Consider the following 20,858-nt stretch of genomic DNA (forward strand, 5'->3'; position numbering starts at 1 on the left):
GTGGGAGGAGGGTGGGTGCTCTGGTGGGAAGGTGTGAGGAGGGGAGGAAAGCGAGCTAGGCCCTTGTTGTGAGTGTGGCCGAAGCATGTGAAGGTGGAATGGGATGAGGCATTGCGCCGCCTGGTGGCCGTGTGGAGTGGTTAGGAAGGGGTTGGAGGAGGGTGGCCAGGCAGGTGGTCAAGTGTGAGGAGGTCATTGGTGATTTGGAGGAGGTGAGGGAAAGGAGGCCGGGAGTGTTAGTGGGAGAGCCGTGTGTATGGCAGGGCTAAAAAGGTGGGCGCCTTGCAGCTCTTTGTGGGGACCTGTGCATGTTAGTCAGGTGTGGGAGGAGGGTGGGTGCTCTGGTGGGAAGGTGTGAGGAGGGGAGGAAAGCGAGCTAGGCCCTTGTTGTGAGTGTGGCCGAAGCATGTGAAGGTGGAATGGGATGAGGCATTGCGCCGCCTGGTGGCCGTGTGGAGTGGTTAGGAAGGGGTTGGAGGAGGGTGGCCAGGCAGGTGGTCAAGTGTGAGGAGGTCATTGGTGATTTGGAGGAGGTGAGGGAAAGGAGGCCGGGAGTGGTAGTGGGAGAGCCGTGTGCATGGCAGGGCCAAAAAGGTAGGCGCCCGCCTTGCAGCACTTTGTGGGGACATGTGCATGTTAGTCAGGTGTGGGAGGAGGGTGGGTGCTCTGGTGGGAAGGTGTGAGGAGGGGAGGAAAGCGAGCTAGGCCCTTGTTGTGAGTGTGGCCGAAGCATGTGAAGGTGGAATGGGATGAGGCATTGCGCCGCGTGGTGGCCGTGTGGAGTGGTTAGGAAGGGGTTGGAGGAGGGTGGCCAGGCAGGTGGTCAAGTGTGAGGAGGTCATTGGTGATTTGGAGGAGGTGAGGGAAAGGAGGCCGGGAGTGGTAGTGGGAGAGCCGTGTGCATGGCAGGGCCAAAAAGGTGGGCGCCCGCCTTGCAGCTCTTTGTGGGGACCTGTGCATGTTAGTCAGGTGTGGGAGGAGGGTGGGTGCTCTGGTGGGAAGGTGTGAGGAGGGGAGGAAAGCGAGCTAGGCCCTTGTTGTGAGTGTGGCCGAAGCATGTGAAGGTGGAATGGGATGAGGCATTGCGCCGCGTGGTGGCCGTGTGGAGTGGTTAGGAAGGGGTTGGAGGAGGGTGGCCAGGCAGGTGGTCAAGTGTGAGGAGGTCATTGGTGATTTGGAGGAGGTGAGGGAAAGGAGGACGGGAGTGGTAGTGGGAGAGCCGTGTGCATGGCAGGGCCAAAAAGGTAGGCGCCTTGTTGCTGTTTGCGGGGGTCTATGCATGTTAGTCAGGTGTGGAAGGAGGGTGGGTGCTCTGGTGGGAAGGTGTGAGGAGGGGAGGAAAGCGAGCTAGGCCCTTGTTGTGAGTGTGGCCAAAGCATGTGAAGGTGGAATGGGATGAGGCATTGCCCCGCCTGGTGGCCGTGTGGAGTGGTTAGGAAGGGGTTGGAGGAGGGTGGCCAGGCAGGTGGTCAAGTGTGAGGAGGTCAGTGGTGATTTGGAGGAGGTGAGGGAAAGGAGGCCGGGAGTGGTTGTGGGAGAGGTGTATGGATGGTAGGGCGAAAAGAGTGGGGGCCTTGTTGCTGTTTGCGGGGGTCTATGCATGTTAGTCAGGTGTGGGAGGAGGGTGGGTGCTCTGGTGGGAAGGTGTGAGGAGGGGAGGAAAGCGAGCTAGGCCCTTGTTGTGAGTGTGGCCGAAGCATGTGAAGGTGGAATGGGATGAGGCATTGCGCCGCCTGGTGGCCGTGTGGAGTGGTTAGGAAGGGGTTGGAGGAGGGTGGCCAGGCAGGTGGTCAAGTGTGAGGAGGTCATTGGTGATTTGGAGGAGGTGAGGGAAAGGAGGACGGGAGTGGTAGTGGGAGAGCCGTGTGCATGGCAGGGCCAAAAAGGTAGGCGCCTTGTTGCTGTTTGCGGGGGTCTATGCATGTTAGTCAGGTGTGGAAGGAGGGTGGGTGCTCTGGTGGGAAGGTGTGAGGAGGGGAGGAAAGCGAGCTAGGCCCTTGTTGTGAGTGTGGCCAAAGCATGTGAAGGTGGAATGGGATGAGGCATTGCCCCGCCTGGTGGCCGTGTGGAGTGGTTAGGAAGGGGTTGGAGGAGGGTGGCCAGGCAGGTGGGCAAGTGTGAGGAGGTCAGTGGTGATTTGGAGGAGGTGAGGGAAAGGAGGCCGGGAGTGGTTGTGGGAGAGGTGTATGGATGGTAGGGCGAAAAGAGTGGGGGCCTTGTTGCTGTTTGCGGGGGTCTATGCATGTTAGTCAGGTGTGGGAGGAGGGTGGGTGCTCTGGTGGGAAGGTGTGAGGAGGGGAGGAAAGCGAGCTAGGCCCTTGTTGTGAGTGTGGCCGAAGCATGTGAAGGTGGAATGGGATGAGGCATTGCGCCGCCTGGTGGCCGTGTGGAGTGGTTAGGAAGGGGTTGGAGGAGGGTGGCCAGGCAGGTGGGCAAGTGTGAGGAGGTCATTGGTGATTTGGAGGAGGTGAGGGAAAGGAGGCCGGGAGTGGTAGTGGGAGAGCCGTGTGTATGGCAGGGCCAAAAAGGTGGGCGCCTTGCAGCTCTTTGTGGGGACCTGTGCATGTTAGTCAGGTGTGGGAGGAGGGTGGGTGCTCTGGTGGGAAGGTGTGAGGAGGGGAGGAAAGCGAGCTAGGCCCTTGTTGTGAGTGTGGCCAAAGCATGTGAAGGTGGAATGGGATGAGGCATTGCCCCGCCTGGTGGCCGTGTGGAGTGGTTAGGAAGGGGTTGGAGGAGGGTGGCCAGGCAGGTGGGCAAGTGTGAGGAGGTCAGTGGTGATTTGGAGGAGGTGAGGGAAAGGAGGCCGGGAGTGGTTGTGGGAGAGGTGTATGGATGGTAGGGCGAAAAGAGTGGGGGCCTTGTTGCTGTTTGCGGGGGTCTATGCATGTTAGTCAGGTGTGGGAGGAGGGTGGGTGCTCTGGTGGGAAGGTGTGAGGAGGGGAGGAAAGCGAGCTAGGCCCTTGTTGTGAGTGTGGCCGAAGCATGTGAAGGTGGAATGGGATGAGGCATTGCGCCGCCTGGTGGCCGTGTGGAGTGGTTAGGAAGGGGTTGGAGGAGGGTGGCCAGGCAGGTGGGCAAGTGTGAGGAGGTCATTGGTGATTTGGAGGAGGTGAGGGAAAGGAGGCCGGGAGTGGTAGTGGGAGAGCCGTGTGTATGGCAGGGCCAAAAAGGTGGGCGCCTTGCAGCTCTTTGTGGGGACCTGTGCATGTTAGTCAGGTGTGGGAGGAGGGTGGGTGCTCTGGTGGGAAGGTGTGAGGAGGGGAGGAAAGCGAGCTAGGCCCTTGTTGTGAGTGTGGCCGAAGCATGTGAAGGTGGAATGGGATGAGGCATTGCGCCGCGTGGTGGCCGTGTGGAGTGGTTAGGAAGGGGTTGGAGGAGGGTGGCCAGGCAGGTGGTCAAGTGTGAGGAGGTCATTGGTGATTTGGAGGAGGTGAGGGAAAGGAGGCCGGGAGTGGTAGTGGGAGAGCCGTGTGCATGGCAGGGCCAAAAAGGTGGGCGCCCGCCTTGCAGCACTTTGTGGGGACCTGTGCATGTTAGTCAGGTGTGGGAGGAGGGTGGGTGCTCTGGTGGGAAGGTGTGAGGAGGGGAGGAAAGCGAGCTAGGCCCTTGTTGTGAGTGTGGCCGAAGCATGTGAAGGTGGAATGGGATGAGGCATTGCACCACCTGGTGGCCGTGTGGAGTGGTTAGGAAGGGGTTGGAGGAGGGTGGCCAGGCAGGTGGTCAAGTGTGAGGAGGTCAGTGGTGATTTGGAGGAGGTGAGGGAAAGGAGGCCGGGAGTGGTAGTGGGAGAGCCGTGTGCATGGCAGGGCCAAAAAGGTGGGCGCCCGCCTTGCAGCTCTTTGTGGGGACCTGTGCATGTTAGTCAGGTGTGGGAGGAGGGTGGGTGCTCTGGTGGGAAGGTGTGAGGAGGGGAGGAAAGCGAGCTAGGCCCTTGTTGTGAGTGTGGCCGAAGCATGTGAAGGTGGAATGGGATGAGGCATTGCGCCGCCTGGTGGCCGTGTGGAGTGGTTAGGAAGGGGTTGGAGGAGGGTGGCCAGGCAGGTGGTCAAGTGTGAGGAGGTCATTGGTGATTTGGAGGAGGTGAGGGAAAGGAGGACGGGAGTGGTAGTGGGAGAGCCGTGTGCATGGCAGGGCCAAAAAGGTAGGCGCCTTGTTGCTGTTTGCGGGGGTCTATGCATGTTAGTCAGGTGTGGGAGGAGGGTGGGTGCTCTGGTGGGAAGGTGTGAGGAGGGGAGGAAAGCGAGCTAGGCCCTTGTTGTGAGTGTGGCCAAAGCATGTGAAGGTGGAATGGGATGAGGCATTGCCCCGCCTGGTGGCCGTGTGGAGTGGTTAGGAAGGGGTTGGAGGAGGGTGGCCAGGCAGGTGGGCAAGTGTGAGGAGGTCAGTGGTGATTTGGAGGAGGTGAGGGAAAGGAGGCCGGGAGTGGTTGTGGGAGAGGTGTATGGATGGTAGGGCGAAAAGAGTGGGGGCCTTGTTGCTGTTTGCGGGGGTCTATGCATGTTAGTCAGGTGTGGGAGGAGGGTGGGTGCTCTGTTGGGAAGGTGTGAGGAGGGGAGGAAAGCGAGCTAGGCCCTTGTTGTGAGTGTGGCCGAAGCATGTGAAGGTGGAATGGGATGAGGCATTGCGCCGCCTGGTGGCCGTGTGGAGTGGTTAGGAAGGGGTTGGAGGAGGGTGGCCAGGCAGGTGGGCAAGTGTGAGGAGGTCATTGGTGATTTGGAGGAGGTGAGGGAAAGGAGGCCGGGAGTGGTAGTGGGAGAGCCGTGTGTATGGCAGGGCCAAAAAGGTGGGCGCCTTGCAGCTCTTTGTGGGGACCTGTGCATGTTAGTCAGGTGTGGGAGGAGGGTGGGTGCTCTGGTGGGAAGGTGTGAGGAGGGGAGGAAAGCGAGCTAGGCCCTTGTTGTGAGTGTGGCCAAAGCATGTGAAGGTGGAATGGGATGAGGCATTGCCCCGCCTGGTGGCCGTGTGGAGTGGTTAGGAAGGGGTTGGAGGAGGGTGGCCAGGCAGGTGGGCAAGTGTGAGGAGGTCAGTGGTGATTTGGAGGAGGTGAGGGAAAGGAGGCCGGGAGTGGTTGTGGGAGAGGTGTATGGATGGTAGGGCGAAAAGAGTGGGGGCCTTGTTGCTGTTTGCGGGGGTCTATGCATGTTAGTCAGGTGTGGGAGGAGGGTGGGTGCTCTGGTGGGAAGGTGTGAGGAGGGGAGGAAAGCGAGCTAGGCCCTTGTTGTGAGTGTGGCCGAAGCATGTGAAGGTGGAATGGGATGAGGCATTGCGCCGCCTGGTGGCCGTGTGGAGTGGTTAGGAAGGGGTTGGAGGAGGGTGGCCAGGCAGGTGGTCAAGTGTGAGGAGGTCATTGGTGATTTGGAGGACGTGAGGGAAAGGAGGCCGGGAGTGGTAGTGGGAGAGCTGTGTGTATGGCAGGGCCAAAAAGGTGGGCGCCTTGCAGCTCTTTGTGGGGACCTGTGCATGTTAGTCAGGTGTGGGAGGAGGGTGGGTGCTCTGGTGGGAAGGTGTGAGGAGGGGAGGAAAGCGAGCTAGGCCCTTGTTGTGAGTGTGGCCGAAGCATGTGAAGGTGGAATGGGATGAGGCATTGCGCCGCCTGGTGGCCGTGTGGAGTGGTTAGGAAGGGGTTGGAGGAGGGTGGCCAGGCAGGTGGTCAAGTGTGAGGAGGTCAGTGGTGATTTGGAGGAGGTGAGGGAAAGGAGGCCGGGAGTGGTAGTGGGAGAGCCGTGTGCATGGCAGGGCCAAAAAGGTGGGCGCCCGCCTTGCAGCACTTTGTGGGGACCTGTGCATGTTAGTCAGGTGTGGGAGGAGGGTGGGTGCTCTGGTGGGAAGGTGTGAGGAGGGGAGGAAAGCGAGCTAGGCCCTTGTTGTGAGTGTGGCCGAAGCATGTGAAGGTGGAATGGGATGAGGCATTGCACCACCTGGTGGCCGTGTGGAGTGGTTAGGAAGGGGTTGGAGGAGGGTGGCCAGGCAGGTGGTCAAGTGTGAGGAGGTCAGTGGTGATTTGGAGGAGGTGAGGGAAAGGAGGCCGGGAGTGGTAGTGGGAGAGCCGTGTGCATGGCAGGGCCAAAAAGGTGGGCGCCCGCCTTGCAGCTCTTTGTGGGGACCTGTGCATGTTAGTCAGGTGTGGGAGGAGGGTGGGTGCTCTGGTGGGAAGGTGTGAGGAGGGGAGGAAAGCGAGCTAGGCCCTTGTTGTGAGTGTGGCCGAAGCATGTGAAGGTGGAATGGGATGAGGCATTGCGCCGCCTGGTGGCCGTGTGGAGTGGTTAGGAAGGGGTTGGAGGAGGGTGGCCAGGCAGGTGGTCAAGTGTGAGGAGGTCATTGGTGATTTGGAGGAGGTGAGGGAAAGGAGGCCGGGAGTGGTTGTGGGAGAGGTATATGGATGGTAGGGCGAAAAGAGTGGGGGCCTTGTTGCTGTTTGCGGGGGTCTATGCATGTTAGTCAGGTGTGGGAGGAGGGTGGGTGCTCTGGTGGGAAGGTGTGAGGAGGGGAGGAAAGCGAGCTAGGCCCTTGTTGTGAGTGTGGCCGAAGCATGTGAAGGTGGAATGGGATGAGGCATTGCGCCGCGTGGTGGCCGTGTGGAGTGGTTAGGAAGGGGTTGGAGGAGGGTGGCCAGGCAGGTGGGCAAGTGTGAGGAGGTCATTGGTGATTTGGAGGAGGTGAGGGAAAGGAGGCCGGGAGTGGTAGTGGGAGAGCCGTGTGCATGGCAGGGCCAAAAAGGTGGGCGCCCGCCTTGCAGCTCTTTGTGGGGACCTGTGCATGTTAGTCAGGTGTGGGAGGAGGGTGGGTGCTCTGGTGGGAAGGTGTGAGGAGGGGAGGAAAGCGAGCTAGGCCCTTGTTGTGAGTGTGGCCGAAGCATGTGAAGGTGGAATGGGATGAGGCATTGCCCCGCCTGGTGGCCATGTGGAGTGGTTAGGAAGGGGTTGGAGGAGGGTGGCCAGGCAGGTGGTCAAGTGTGAGGAGGTCATTGGTGATTTGGAGGAGGTGAGGGAAAGGAGGACGGGAGTGGTAGTGGGAGAGCCGTGTGCATGGCAGGGCCAAAAAGGTAGGCGCCTTGCAGCACTTTGTGGGGACCTGTGCATGTTAGTCAGGTGTGGGAGGAGGGTGGGTGCTCTGGTGGGAAGGTGTGAGGAGGGGAGGAAAGCGAGCTAGGCCCTTGTTGTGAGTGTGGCCGAAGCATGTGAAGGTGGAATGGGATGAGGCATTGCACCACCTGGTGGCCGTGTGGAGTGGTTAGGAAGGGGTTGGAGGAGGGTGGCCAGGCAGGTGGTCAAGTGTGAGGAGGTCAGTGGTGATTTGGAGGAGGTGAGGGAAAGGAGGCCGGGAGTGGTAGTGGGAGAGCCGTGTGCATGGCAGGGCCAAAAAGGTGGGCGCCCGCCTTGCAGCTCTTTGTGGGGACCTGTGCATGTTAGTCAGGTGTGGGAGGAGGGTGGGTGCTCTGGTGGGAAGGTGTGAGGAGGGGAGGAAAGCGAGCTAGGCCCTTGTTGTGAGTGTGGCCGAAGCATGTGAAGGTGGAATGGGATGAGGCATTGCGCCGCCTGGTGGCCGTGTGGAGTGGTTAGGAAGGGGTTGGAGGAGGGTGGCCAGGCAGGTGGTCAAGTGTGAGGAGGTCATTGGTGATTTGGAGGAGGTGAGGGAAAGGAGGCCGGGAGTGGTTGTGGGAGAGGTATATGGATGGTAGGGCGAAAAGAGTGGGGGCCTTGTTGCTGTTTGCGGGGGTCTATGCATGTTAGTCAGGTGTGGGAGGAGGGTGGGTGCTCTGGTGGGAAGGTGTGAGGAGGGGAGGAAAGCGAGCTAGGCCCTTGTTGTGAGTGTGGCCGAAGCATGTGAAGGTGGAATGGGATGAGGCATTGCGCCGCGTGGTGGCCGTGTGGAGTGGTTAGGAAGGGGTTGGAGGAGGGTGGCCAGGCAGGTGGTCAAGTGTGAGGAGGTCAGTGGTGATTTGGAGGAGGTGAGGGAAAGGAGGCCGGGAGTGGTAGTGGGAGAGCCGTGTGCATGGCAGGGCCAAAAAGGTGGGCGCCCGCCTTGCAGTTCTTTGTGGGGACCTGTGCATGTTAGTCAGGTGTGGGAGGAGGGTGGGTGCTCTGGTGGGAAGGTGTGAGGAGGGGAGGAAAGCGAGCTAGGCCCTTGTTGTGAGTGTGGCCGAAGCATGTGAAGGTGGAATGGGATGAGGCATTGCCCCGCCTGGTGGCCATGTGGAGTGGTTAGGAAGGGGTTGGAGGAGGGTGGCCAGGCAGGTGGTCAAGTGTGAGGAGGTCATTGGTGATTTGGAGGAGGTGAGGGAAAGGAGGCCGGGAGTGGTAGTGGGAGAGCCGTGTGCATGGCAGGGCCAAAAAGGTAGGCGCCTTGCAGCTCTTTGTGGGGACCTGTGCATGTTAGTCAAGTGTGGGAGGAGGGTGGGTGCTCTGGTGGGAAGGTGTGAGGAGGGGAGGAAAGCGAGCTAGGCCCTTGTTGTGAGTGTGGCTGAAGCATGTGAAGGTGGAATGGGATGAGGCATTGCGCCGCGTGGTGGCCATGTGGAGTGGTTAGGAAGGGGTTGGAGGAGGGTGGCCAGGCAGGTGGGCAAGTGTGAGGAGGTCAGTGGTGATTTGGAGGAGGTGAGGGAAAGGAGGCCGGGAGTGGTAGTGGGAGAGCCGTGTGCATGGCAGGGCCAAAAAGGTGGGCGCCCGCCTTGCAGCTCTTTGTGGGGACCTGTGCATGTTAGTCAGGTGTGGGAGGAGGGTGGGTGCTCTGGTGGGAAGGTGTGAGGAGGGGAGGAAAGCGAGCTAGGCCCTTGTTGTGAGTGTGGCTGAAGCATGTGAAGGTGGAATGGGATGAGGCATTGCGCCGCGTGGTGGCCGTGTGGAGTGGTTAGGAAGGGGTTGGAGGAGGGTGGCCAGGCAGGTGGTCAAGTGTGAGGAGGTCATTGGTGATTTGGAGGAGGTGAGGGAAAGGAGGACGGGAGTGGTAGTGGGAGAGCCGTGTGTATGGCAGGGCCAAAAAGGTGGGCGCCTTGCAGCTCTTTGTGGGGACCTGTGCATGTTAGTCAGGTGTGGGAGGAGGGTGGGTGCTCTGGTGGGAAGGTGTGAGGACGGGAGGAAAGCGAGCTAGGCCCTTGTTGTGAGTGTGGCCGAAGCATGTGAAGGTGGAATGGGATGAGGCATTGCACCGCCTGGTGGCCGTGTGGAGTGGTTAGGAAGGGGTTGGAGGAGGGTGGCCAGGCAGGTGGTCAAGTGTGAGGAGGTCATTGGTGATTTGGAGGAGGTGAGGGAAAGGAGGCCGGGAGTGGTAGTGGGAGAGCCGTGTGCATGGCAGGGCCAAAAAGGTGGGCGCCTTGCAGCTCTTTGTGGGGACCTGTGCATGTTAGTCAGGTGTGGGAGGAGGGTGGGTGCTCTGGTGGGAAGGTGTGAGGAGGGGAGGAAAGCGAGCTAGGCCCTTGTTGTGAGTGTGGCCAAAGCATGTGAAGGTGGAATGGGATGAGGCATTGCGCCGCGTGGTGGCCGTGTGGAGTGGTTAGGAAGGGGTTGGAGGAGGGTGGCCAGGCAGGTGGTCAAGTGTGAGGAGGTCATTGGTGATTTGGAGGAGGTGAGGGAAAGGAGGCCGGGAGTGGTAGTGGGAGAGCCGTGTGCATGGCAGGGCCAAAAAGGTGGGCGCCCGCCTTGCAGCTCTTTGTGGGGACCTGTGCATGTTAGTCAGGTGTGGGAGGAGGGTGGGTGCTCTGGTGGGAAGGTGTGAGGAGGGGAGGAAAGCGAGCTAGGCCCTTGTTGTGAGTGTGGCCGAAGCATGTGAAGGTGGAATGGGATGAGGCATTGCGCCGCGTGGTGGCCGTGTGGAGTGGTTAGGAAGGGGTTGGAGGAGGGTGGCCAGGCAGGTGGTCAAGTGTGAGGAGGTCATTGGTGATTTGGAGGAGGTGAGGGAAAGGAGGACGGGAGTGGTAGTGGGAGAGCCGTGTGCATGGCAGGGCCAAAAAGGTAGGCGCCTTGTTGCTGTTTGCGGGGGTCTATGCATGTTAGTCAGGTGTGGAAGGAGGGTGGGTGCTCTGGTGGGAAGGTGTGAGGAGGGGAGGAAAGCGAGCTAGGCCCTTGTTGTGAGTGTGGCCAAAGCATGTGAAGGTGGAATGGGATGAGGCATTGCCCCGCCTGGTGGCCGTGTGGAGTGGTTAGGAAGGGGTTGGAGGAGGGTGGCCAGGCAGGTGGTCAAGTGTGAGGAGGTCAGTGGTGATTTGGAGGAGGTGAGGGAAAGGAGGCCGGGAGTGGTTGTGGGAGAGGTGTATGGATGGTAGGGCGAAAAGAGTGGGGGCCTTGTTGCTGTTTGCGGGGGTCTATGCATGTTAGTCAGGTGTGGGAGGAGGGTGGGTGCTCTGGTGGGAAGGTGTGAGGAGGGGAGGAAAGCGAGCTAGGCCCTTGTTGTGAGTGTGGCCGAAGCATGTGAAGGTGGAATGGGATGAGGCATTGCGCCGCCTGGTGGCCGTGTGGAGTGGTTAGGAAGGGGTTGGAGGAGGGTGGCCAGGCAGGTGGTCAAGTGTGAGGAGGTCATTGGTGATTTGGAGGAGGTGAGGGAAAGGAGGACGGGAGTGGTAGTGGGAGAGCCGTGTGCATGGCAGGGCCAAAAAGGTAGGCGCCTTGTTGCTGTTTGCGGGGGTCTATGCATGTTAGTCAGGTGTGGAAGGAGGGTGGGTGCTCTGGTGGGAAGGTGTGAGGAGGGGAGGAAAGCGAGCTAGGCCCTTGTTGTGAGTGTGGCCAAAGCATGTGAAGGTGGAATGGGATGAGGCATTGCCCCGCCTGGTGGCCGTGTGGAGTGGTTAGGAAGGGGTTGGAGGAGGGTGGCCAGGCAGGTGGGCAAGTGTGAGGAGGTCAGTGGTGATTTGGAGGAGGTGAGGGAAAGGAGGACGGGAGTGGTAGTGGGAGAGGTGTATGGATGGTAGGGCGAAAAGAGTGGGGGCCTTGTTGCTGTTTGCGGGGGTCTATGCATGTTAGTCAGGTGTGGGAGGAGGGTGGGTGCTCTGGTGGGAAGGTGTGAGGAGGGGAGGAAAGCGAGCTAGGCCCTTGTTGTGAGTGTGGCCGAAGCATGTGAAGGTGGAATGGGATGAGGCATTGCGCCGCCTGGTGGCCGTGTGGAGTGGTTAGGAAGGGGTTGGAGGAGGGTGGCCAGGCAGGTGGTCAAGTGTGAGGAGGTCATTGGTGATTTGGAGGAGGTGAGGGAAAGGAGGCCGGGAGTGGTAGTGGGAGAGCCGTGTGTATGGCAGGGCCAAAAAGGTGGGCGCCTTGCAGCTCTTTGTGGGGACCTGTGCATGTTAGTCAGGTGTGGGAGGAGGGTGGGTGCTCTGGTGGGAAGGTGTGAGGAGGGGAGGAAAGCGAGCTAGGCCCTTGTTGTGAGTGTGGCCGAAGCATGTGAAGGTGGAATGGGATGAGGCATTGCACCACCTGGTGGCCGTGTGGAGTGGTTAGGAAGGGGTTGGAGGAGGGTGGCCAGGCAGGTGGTCAAGTGTGAGGAGGTCAGTGGTGATTTGGAGGAGGTGAGGGAAAGGAGGCCGGGAGTGGTAGTGGGAGAGCCGTGTGCATGGCAGGGCCAAAAAGGTGGGCGCCCGCCTTGCAGCTCTTTGTGGGGACCTGTGCATGTTAGTCAGGTGTGGGAGGAGGGTGGGTGCTCTGGTGGGAAGGTGTGAGGAGGGGAGGAAAGCGAGCTAGGCCCTTGTTGTGAGTGTGGCCGAAGCATGTGAAGGTGGAATGGGATGAGGCATTGCGCCGCCTGGTGGCCGTGTGGAGTGGTTAGGAAGGGGTTGGAGGAGGGTGGCCAGGCAGGTGGTCAAGTGTGAGGAGGTCATTGGTGATTTGGAGGAGGTGAGGGAAAGGAGGCCGGGAGTGGTTGTGGGAGAGGTATATGGATGGTAGGGCGAAAAGAGTGGGGGCCTTGTTGCTGTTTGCGGGGGTCTATGCATGTTAGTCAGGTGTGGGAGGAGGGTGGGTGCTCTGGTGGGAAGGTGTGAGGAGGGGAGGAAAGCGAGCTAGGCCCTTGTTGTGAGTGTGGCCGAAGCATGTGAAGGTGGAATGGGATGAGGCATTGCGCCGCGTGGTGGCCGTGTGGAGTGGTTAGGAAGGGGTTGGAGGAGGGTGGCCAGGCAGGTGGTCAAGTGTGAGGAGGTCAGTGGTGATTTGGAGGAGGTGAGGGAAAGGAGGACGGGAGTGGTAGTGGGAGAGCCGTGTGCATGGCAGGGCCAAAAAGGTGGGCGCCCGCCTTGCAGTTCTTTGTGGGGACCTGTGCATGTTAGTCAGGTGTGGGAGGAGGGTGGGTGCTCTGGTGGGAAGGTGTGAGGAGGGGAGGAAAGCGAGCTAGGCCCTTGTTGTGAGTGTGGCCGAAGCATGTGAAGGTGGAATGGGATGAGGCATTGCCCCGCCTGGTGGCCATGTGGAGTGGTTAGGAAGGGGTTGGAGGAGGGTGGCCAGGCAGGTGGTCAAGTGTGAGGAGGTCATTGGTGATTTGGAGGAGGTGAGGGAAAGGAGGACGGGAGTGGTAGTGGGAGAGCCGTGTGCATGGCAGGGCCAAAAAGGTAGGCGCCTTGCAGCTCTTTGTGGGGACCTGTGCATGTTAGTCAAGTGTGGGAGGAGGGTGGGTGCTCTGGTGGGAAGGTGTGAGGAGGGGAGGAAAGCGAGCTAGGCCCTTGTTGTGAGTGTGGCTGAAGCATGTGAAGGTGGAATGGGATGAGGCATTGCGCCGCGTGGTGGCCATGTGGAGTGGTTAGGAAGGGGTTGGAGGAGGGTGGCCAGGCAGGTGGGCAAGTGTGAGGAGGTCAGTGGTGATTTGGAGGAGGTGAGGGAAAGGAGGCCGGGAGTGGTAGTGGGAGAGCCGTGTGCATGGCAGGGCCAAAAAGGTGGGCGCCCGCCTTGCAGCTCTTTGTGGGGACCTGTGCATGTTAGTCAGGTGTGGGAGGAGGGTGGGTGCTCTGGTGGGAAGGTGTGAGGAGGGGAGGAAAGCGAGCTAGGCCCTTGTTGTGAGTGTGGCCGAAGCATGTGAAGGTGGAATGGGATGAGGCATTGCGCCGCCTGGTGGCCGTGTGGAGTGGTTAGGAAGGGGTTGGAGGAGGGTGGCCAGGCAGGTGGTCAAGTGTGAGGAGGTCATTGGTGATTTGGAGGAGGTGAGGGAAAGGAGGACGGGAGTGGTAGTGGGAGAGCCGTGTGTATGGCAGGGCCAAAAAGGTGGGCGCCTTGCAGCTCTTTGTGGGGACCTGTGCATGTTAGTCAGGTGTGGGAGGAGGGTGGGTGCTCTGGTGGGAAGGTGTGAGGAGGGGAGGAAAGCGAGCTAGGCCCTTGTTGTGAGTGTGGCCGAAGCATGTGAAGGTGGAATGGGATGAGGCATTGCACCGCCTGGTGGCCGTGTGGAGTGGTTAGGAAGGGGTTGGAGGAGGGTGGCCAGGCAGGTGGTCAAGTGTGAGGAGGTCATTGGTGATTTGGAGGAGGTGAGGGAAAGGAGGCCGGGAGTGGTAGTGGGAGAGCCGTGTGCATGGCAGGGCCAAAAAGGTAGGCGCCTTGCAGCTCTTTGTGGGGACCTGTGCATGTTAGTCAGGTGTGGGAGGAGGGTGGGTGCTCTGGTGGGAAGGTGTGAGGAGGGGAGGAAAGCGAGCTAGGCCCTTGTTGTGAGTGTGGCTGAAGCATGTGAAGGTGGAATGGGATGAGGCATTGCGCCGCGTGGTGGCCGTGTGGAGTGGTTAGGAAGGGGTTGGAGGAGGGTGGCCAGGCAGGTGGTCAAGTGTGAGGAGGTCATTGGTGATTTGGAGGAGGTGAGGGAAAGGAGGCCGGGAGTGGTAGTGGGAGAGCCGTGTGCATGGCAGGGCCAAAAAGGTGGGCGCCCGCCTTGCAGCTCTTTGTGGGGACCTGTGCATGTTAGTCAGGTGTGGGAGGAGGGTGGGTGCTCTGGTGGGAAGGTGTGAGGAGGGGAGGAAAGCGAGCTAGGCCCTTGTTGTGAGTGTGGCCGAAGCATGTGAAGGTGGAATGGGATGAGGCATTGCGCCGCGTGGTGGCCGTGTGGAGTGGTTAGGAAGGGGTTGGAGGAGGGTGGCCAGGCAGGTGGTCAAGTGTGAGGAGGTCATTGGTGATTTGGAGGAGGTGAGGGAAAGGAGGCCGGGAGTGGTAGTGGGAGAGCCGTGTGCATGGCAGGGCCAAAAAGGTGGGCGCCCGCCTTCCAGCTCTTTGCGGGGGTCTATGCATGTTAGTCAGGTGTGGAAGGAGGGTGGGTGCTCTGGTGGGAAGGTGTGAGGAGGGGAGGAAAGCGAGCTAGGCCCTTGTTGTGAGTGTGGCCAAAGCATGTGAAGGTGGAATGGGATGAGGCATTGCCCCGCCTGGTGGCCGTGTGGAGTGGTTAGGAAGGGGTTGGAGGAGGGTGGCCAGGCAGGTGGTCAAGTGTGAGGAGGTCAGTGGTGATTTGGAGGAGGTGAGGGAAAGGAGGCCGGGAGTGGTTGTGGGAGAGGTGTATGGATGGTAGGGCGAAAAGAGTGGGGGCCTTGTTGCTGTTTGCGGGGGTCTATGCATGTTAGTCAGGTGTGGGAGGAGGGTGGGTGCTCTGGTGGGAAGGTGTGAGGAGGGGAGGAAAGCGAGCTAGGCCCTTGTTGTGAGTGTGGCCGAAGCATGTGAAGGTGGAATGGGATGAGGCATTGCGCCGCCTGGTGGCCGTGTGGAGTGGTTAGGAAGGGGTTGGAGGAGGGTGGCCAGGCAGGTGGTCAAGTGTGAGGAGGTCATTGGTGATTTGGAGGAGGTGAGGGAAAGGAGGACGGGAGTGGTAGTGGGAGAGCCGTGTGCATGGCAGGGCCAAAAAGGTAGGCGCCTTGTTGCTGTTTGCGGGGGTCTATGCATGTTAGTCAGGTGTGGAAGGAGGGTGGGTGCTCTGGTGGGAAGGTGTGAGGAGGGGAGGAAAGCGAGCTAGGCCCTTGTTGTGAGTGTGGCCAAAGCATGTGAAGGTGGAATGGGATGAGGCATTGCCCCGCCTGGTGGCCGTGTGGAGTGGTTAGGAAGGGGTTGGAGGAGGGTGGCCAGGCAGGTGGGCAAGTGTGAGGAGGTCAGTGGTGATTTGGAGGAGGTGAGGGAAAGGAGGCCGGGAGTGGTAGTGGGAGAGGTGTATGGATGGTAGGGCGAAAAGAGTGGGGGCCTTGTTGCTGTTTGCGGGGGTCTATGCATGTTAGTCAGGTGTGGGAGGAGGGTGGGTGCTCTGGTGGGAAGGTGTGAGGAGGGGAGGAAAGCGAGCTAGGCCCTTGTTGTGAGTGTGGCCGAAGCATGTGAAGGTGGAATGGGATGAGGCATTGCGCCGCCTGGTGGCCGTGTGGAGTGGTTAGGAAGGGGTTGGAGGAGGGTGGCCAGGCAGGTGGGCAAGTGTGAGGAGGTCATTGGTGATTTGGAGGAGGTGAGGGAAAGGAGGCCGGGAGTGGTAGTGGGAGAGCCGTGTGTATGGCAGGGCCAAAAAGGTGGGCGCCTTGCAGCTCTTTGTGGGGACCTGTGCATGTTAGTCAGGTGTGGGAGGAGGGTGGGTGCTCTGGTGGGAAGGTGTGAGGAGGGGAGGAAAGCGAGCTAGGCCCTTGTTGTGAGTGTGGCCAAAGCATGTGAAGGTGGAATGGGATGAGGCATTGCCCCGCCTGGTGGCCGTGTGGAGTGGTTAGGAAGGGGTTGGAGGAGGGTGGCCAGGCAGGTGGGCAAGTGTGAGGAGGTCAGTGGTGATTTGGAGGAGGTGAGGGAAAGGAGGCCGGGAGTGGTTGTGGGAGAGGTGTATGGATGGTAGGGCGAAAAGAGTGGGGGCCTTGTTGCTGTTTGCGGGGGTCTATGCATGTTAGTCAGGTGTGGGAGGAGGGTGGGTGCTCTGGTGGGAAGGTGTGAGGAGGGGAGGAAAGCGAGCTAGGCCCTTGTTGTGAGTGTGGCCGAAGCATGTGAAGGTGGAATGGGATGAGGCATTGCGCCGCCTGGTGGCCGTGTGGAGTGGTTAGGAAGGGGTTGGAGGAGGGTGGCCAGGCAGGTGGGCAAGTGTGAGGAGGTCATTGGTGATTTGGAGGACGTGAGGGAAAGGAGGCCGGGAGTGGTAGTGGGAGAGCCGTGTGTATGGCAGGGCCAAAAAGGTGGGCGCCTTGCAGCTCTTTGTGGGGACCTGTGCATGTTAGTCAGGTGTGGGAGGAGGGTGGGTGCTCTGGTGGGAAGGTGTGAGGAGGGGAGGAAAGCGAGCTAGGCCCTTGTTGTGAGTGTGGCCGAAGCATGTGAAGGTGGAATGGGATGAGGCATTGCGCCGCCTGGTGGCCGTGTGGAGTGGTTAGGAAGGGGTTGGAGGAGGGTGGCCAGGCAGGTGGGCAAGTGTGAGGAGGTCATTGGTGATTTGGAGGAGGTGAGGGAAAGGAGGCCGGGAGTGGTAGTGGGAGAGCCGTGTGCATGGCAGGGCCAAAAAGGTGGGCGCCCGCCTTGCAGCACTTTGTGGGGACCTGTGCATGTTAGTCAGGTGTGGGAGGAGGGTGGGTGCTCTGGTGGGAAGGTGTGAGGAGGGGAGGAAAGCGAGCTAGGCCCTTGTTGTGAGTGTGGCCGAAGCATGTGAAGGTGGAATGGGATGAGGCATTGCACCACCTGGTGGCCGTGTGGAGTGGTTAGGAAGGGGTTGGAGGAGGGTGGCCAGGCAGGTGGTCAAGTGTGAGGAGGTCAGTGGTGATTTGGAGGAGGTGAGGGAAAGGAGGCCGGGAGTGGTAGTGGGAGAGCCGTGTGCATGGCAGGGCCAAAAAGGTGGGCGCCCGCCTTGCAGCTCTTTGTGGGGACCTGTGCATGTTAGTCAGGTGTGGGAGGCGGGTGGGTGCTCTGGTGGGAAGGTGTGAGGAGGGGAGGAAAGCGAGCTAGGCCCTTGTTGTGAGTGTGGCCGAAGCATGTGAAGGTGGAATGGGATGAGGCATTGCGCCGCGTGGTGGCCGTGTGGAGTGGTTAGGAAGGGGTTGGAGGAGGGTGGCCAGGCAGGTGGTCAAGTGTGAGGAGGTCATTGGTGATTTGGAGGAGGTGAGGGAAAGGAGGCCGGGAGTGGTTGTGGGAGAGGTATATGGATGGTAGGGCGAAAAGAGTGGGGGCCTTGTTGCTGTTTGTGGGGGTCTATGCATGTTAGTCAGGTGTGGGAGGAGGGTGGGTGCTCTGGTGGGAAGGTGTGAGGAGGGGAGGAAAGCGAGCTAGGCCCTTGTTGTGAGTGTGGCCGAAGCATGTGAAGGTGGAATGGGATGAGGCATTGCGCCGCGTGGTGGCCGTGTGGAGTGGTTAGGAAGGGGTTGGAGGAGGGTGGCCAGGCAGGTGGTCAAGTGTGAGGAGGTCAGTGGTGATTTGGAGGAGGTGAGGGAAAGGAGGACGGGAGTGGTAGTGGGAGAGCCGTGTGCATGGCAGGGCCAAAAAGGTGGGCGCCCGCCTTGCAGTTCTTTGTGGGGACCTGTGCATGTTAGTCAGGTGTGGGAGGAGGGTGGGTGCTCTGGTGGGAAGGTGTGAGGAGGGGAGGAAAGCGAGCTAGGCCCTTGTTGTGAGTGTGGCCGAAGCATGTGAAGGTGGAATGGGATGAGGCATTGCGCCGCGTGGTGGCCGTGTGGAGTGGTTAGGAAGGGGTTGGAGGAGGGTGGCCAGGCAGGTGGGCAAGTGTGAGGAGGTCAGTGGTGATTTGGAGGAGGTGAGGGAAAGGAGGACGGGAGTGGTAGTGGGAGAGCCGTGTGCATGGCAGGGCCAAAAAGGTAGGCGCCTTGTTGCTGTTTGCGGGGGTCTATGCATGTTAGTCAGGTGTGGAAGGAGGGTGGGTGCTCTGGTGGGAAGGTGTGAGGAGGGGAGGAAAGCGAGCTAGGCCCTTGTTGTGAGTGTGGCCAAAGCATGTGAAGGTGGAATGGGATGAGGCATTGCCCCGCCTGGTGGCCGTGTGGAGTGGTTAGGAAGGGGTTGGAGGAGGGTGGCCAGGCAGGTGGTCAAGTGTGAGGAGGTCATTGGTGATTTGGAGGAGGTGAGGGAAAGGAGGCCGGGAGCGGTTGTGGGAGAGGTGTATGGATGGTAGGGCGAAAAGAGTGGGGGCCTTGTTGCTCTTTGTGGGGACCTGTGCATGTTAGTCAGGTGTGGGAGGAGGGTGGGTGCTCTGGTGGGAAGGTGTGAGGAGGGGAGGAAAGCGAGCTAGGCCCTTGTTGTGAGTGTGGCCGAAGCATGTGAAGGTGGAATGGGATGAGGCATTGCGCCGCCTGGTGGCCGTGTGGAGTGGTTAGGAAGGGGTTGGAGGAGGGTGGCCAGGCAGGTGGTCAAGTGTGAGGAGGTCATTGGTGATTTGGAGGAGGTGAGGGAAAGGAGGCCGGGAGTGGTAGTGGGAGAGCCGTGTGTATGGCAGGGCCAAAAAGGTGGGCGCCTTGCAGCTCTTTGTGGGGACCTGTGCATGTTAGTCAGGTGTGGGAGGAGGGTGGGTGCTCTGGTGGGAAGGTGTGAGGAGGGGAGGAAAGCGAGCTAGGCCCTTGTTGTGAGTGTGGCCGAAGCATGTGAAGGTGGAATGGGATGAGGCATTGCGCCGCGTGGTGGCCATGTGGAGTGGTTAGGAAGGGGTTGGAGGAGGGTGGCCAGGCAGGTGGTCAAGTGTGAGGAGGTCATTGGTGATTTGGAGGAGGTGAGGGAAAGGAGGCCGGGAGTGGTAGTGGGAGAGCCGTGTGCATGGCAGGGCCAAAAAGGTAGGCGCCTTGCAGCACTTTGTGGGGACCTGTGCATGTTAGTCAGGTGTGGGAGGAGGGTGGGTGCTCTGGTGGGAAGGTGTGAGGAGGGGAGGAAAGCGAGCTAGGCCCTTGTTGTGAGTGTGGCCGAAGCATGTGAAGGTGGAATGGGATGAGGCATTGCACCACCTGGTGGCCGTGTGGAGTGGTTAGGAAGGGGTTGGAGGAGGGTGGCCAGGCAGGTGGTCAAGTGTGAGGAGGTCATTGGTGATTTGGAGGAGGTGAGGGAAAGGAGGACGGGAGTGGTAGTGGGAGAGCCGTGTGCATGGCAGGGCCAAAAAGGTGGGCGCCCGCCTTGCAGCTCTTTGTGGGGACCTGTGCATGTTAGTCAGGTGTGGGAGGAGGGTGGGTGCTCTGGTGGGAAGGTGTGAGGAGGGGAGGAAAGCGAGCTAGGCCCTTGTTGTGAGTGTGGCCGAAGCATGTGAAGGTGGAATGGGATGAGGCATTGCGCCGCCTGGTGGCCGTGTGGAGTGGTTAGGAAGGGGTTGGAGGAGGGTGGCCAGGCAGGTGGTCAAGTGTGAGGAGGTCATTGGTGATTTGGAGGAGGTGAGGGAAAGGAGGCCGGGAGTGGTTGTGGGAGAGGTATATGGATGGTAGGGCGAAAAGAGTGGGGGCCTTGTTGCTGTTTGCGGGGGTCTATGCATGTTAGTCAGGTGTGGGAGGAGGGTGGGTGCTCTGGTGGGAAGGTGTGAGGAGGGGAGGAAAGCGAGCTAGGCCCTTGTTGTGAGTGTGGCCGAAGCATGTGAAGGTGGAATGGGATGAGGCATTGCCCCGCCTGGTGGCCGTGTGGAGTGGTTAGGAAGGGGTTGGAGGAGGGTGGCCAGGCAGGTGGGCAAGTGTGAGGAGGTCAGTGGTGATTTGGAGGAGGTGAGGGAAAGGAGGACGGGAGTGGTAGTGGGAGAGCCGTGTGCATGGCAGGGCCAAAAAGGTGGGCGCCTTGCAGCTCTTTGTGGGGACCTGTGCATGTTAGTCAGGTGTGGGAGGAGGGTGGGTGCTCTGGTGGGAAGGTGTGAGGAGGGGAGGAAAGCGAGCTAGGCCCTTGTTGTGAGTGTGGCCGAAGCATGTGAAGGTGGAATGGGATGAGGCATTGCGCCGCCTGGTGGCCGTGTGGAGTGGTTAGGAAGGGGTTGGAGGAGGGTGGCCAGGCAGGTGGGCAAGTGTGAGGAGGTCATTGGTGATTTGGAGGAGGTGAGGGAAAGGAGGCCGGGAGTGGTAGTGGGAGAGCCGTGTGTATGGCAGGGCCAAAAAGGTGGGCGCCTTGCAGCTCTTTGTGGGGACCTGTGCATGTTAGTCAGGTGTGGGAGGAGGGTGGGTGCTCTGGTGGGAAGGTGTGAGGAGGGGAGGAAAGCGAGCTAGGCCCTTGTTGTGAGTGTGGCCAAAGCATGTGAAGGTGGAATGGGATGAGGCATTGCCCCGCCTGGTGGCCGTGTGGAGTGGTTAGGAAGGGGTTGGAGGAGGGTGGCCAGGCAGGTGGGCAAGTGTGAGGAGGTCAGTGGTGATTTGGAGGAGGTGAGGGAAAGGAGGCCGGGAGTGGTTGTGGGAGAGGTGTATGGATGGTAGGGCGAAAAGAGTGGGGGCCTTGTTGCTGTTTGCGGGGGTCTATGCATGTTAGTCAGGTGTGGGAGGAGGGTGGGTGCTCTGGTGGGAAGGTGTGAGGAGGGGAGGAAAGCGAGCTAGGCCCTTGTTGTGAGTGTGGCCGAAGCATGTGAAGGTGGAATGGGATGAGGCATTGCGCCGCCTGGTGGCCGTGTGGAGTGGTTAGGAAGGGGTTGGAGGAGGGTGGCCAGGCAGGTGGGCAAGTGTGAGGAGGTCATTGGTGATTTGGAGGACGTGAGGGAAAGGAGGCCGGGAGTGGTAGTGGGAGAGCCGTGTGTATGGCAGGGCCAAAAAGGTGGGCGCCTTGCAGCTCTTTGTGGGGACCTGTGCATGTTAGTCAGGTGTGGGAGGAGGGTGGGTGCTCTGGTGGGAAGGTGTGAGGAGGGGAGGAAAGCGAGCTAGGCCCTTGTTGTGAGTGTGGCCGAAGCATGTGAAGGTGGAATGGGATGAGGCATTGCGCCGCCTGGTGGCCGTGTGGAGTGGTTAGGAAGGGGTTGGAGGAGGGTGGCCAGGCAGGTGGGCAAGTGTGAGGAGGTCATTGGTGATTTGGAGGAGGTGAGGGAAAGGAGGCCGGGAG

Source organism: Struthio camelus, chromosome 23 (assembly GCF_040807025.1).
Source record: "Struthio camelus isolate bStrCam1 chromosome 23, bStrCam1.hap1, whole genome shotgun sequence".
NCBI lineage: Eukaryota > Metazoa > Chordata > Aves > Struthioniformes > Struthionidae > Struthio > Struthio camelus.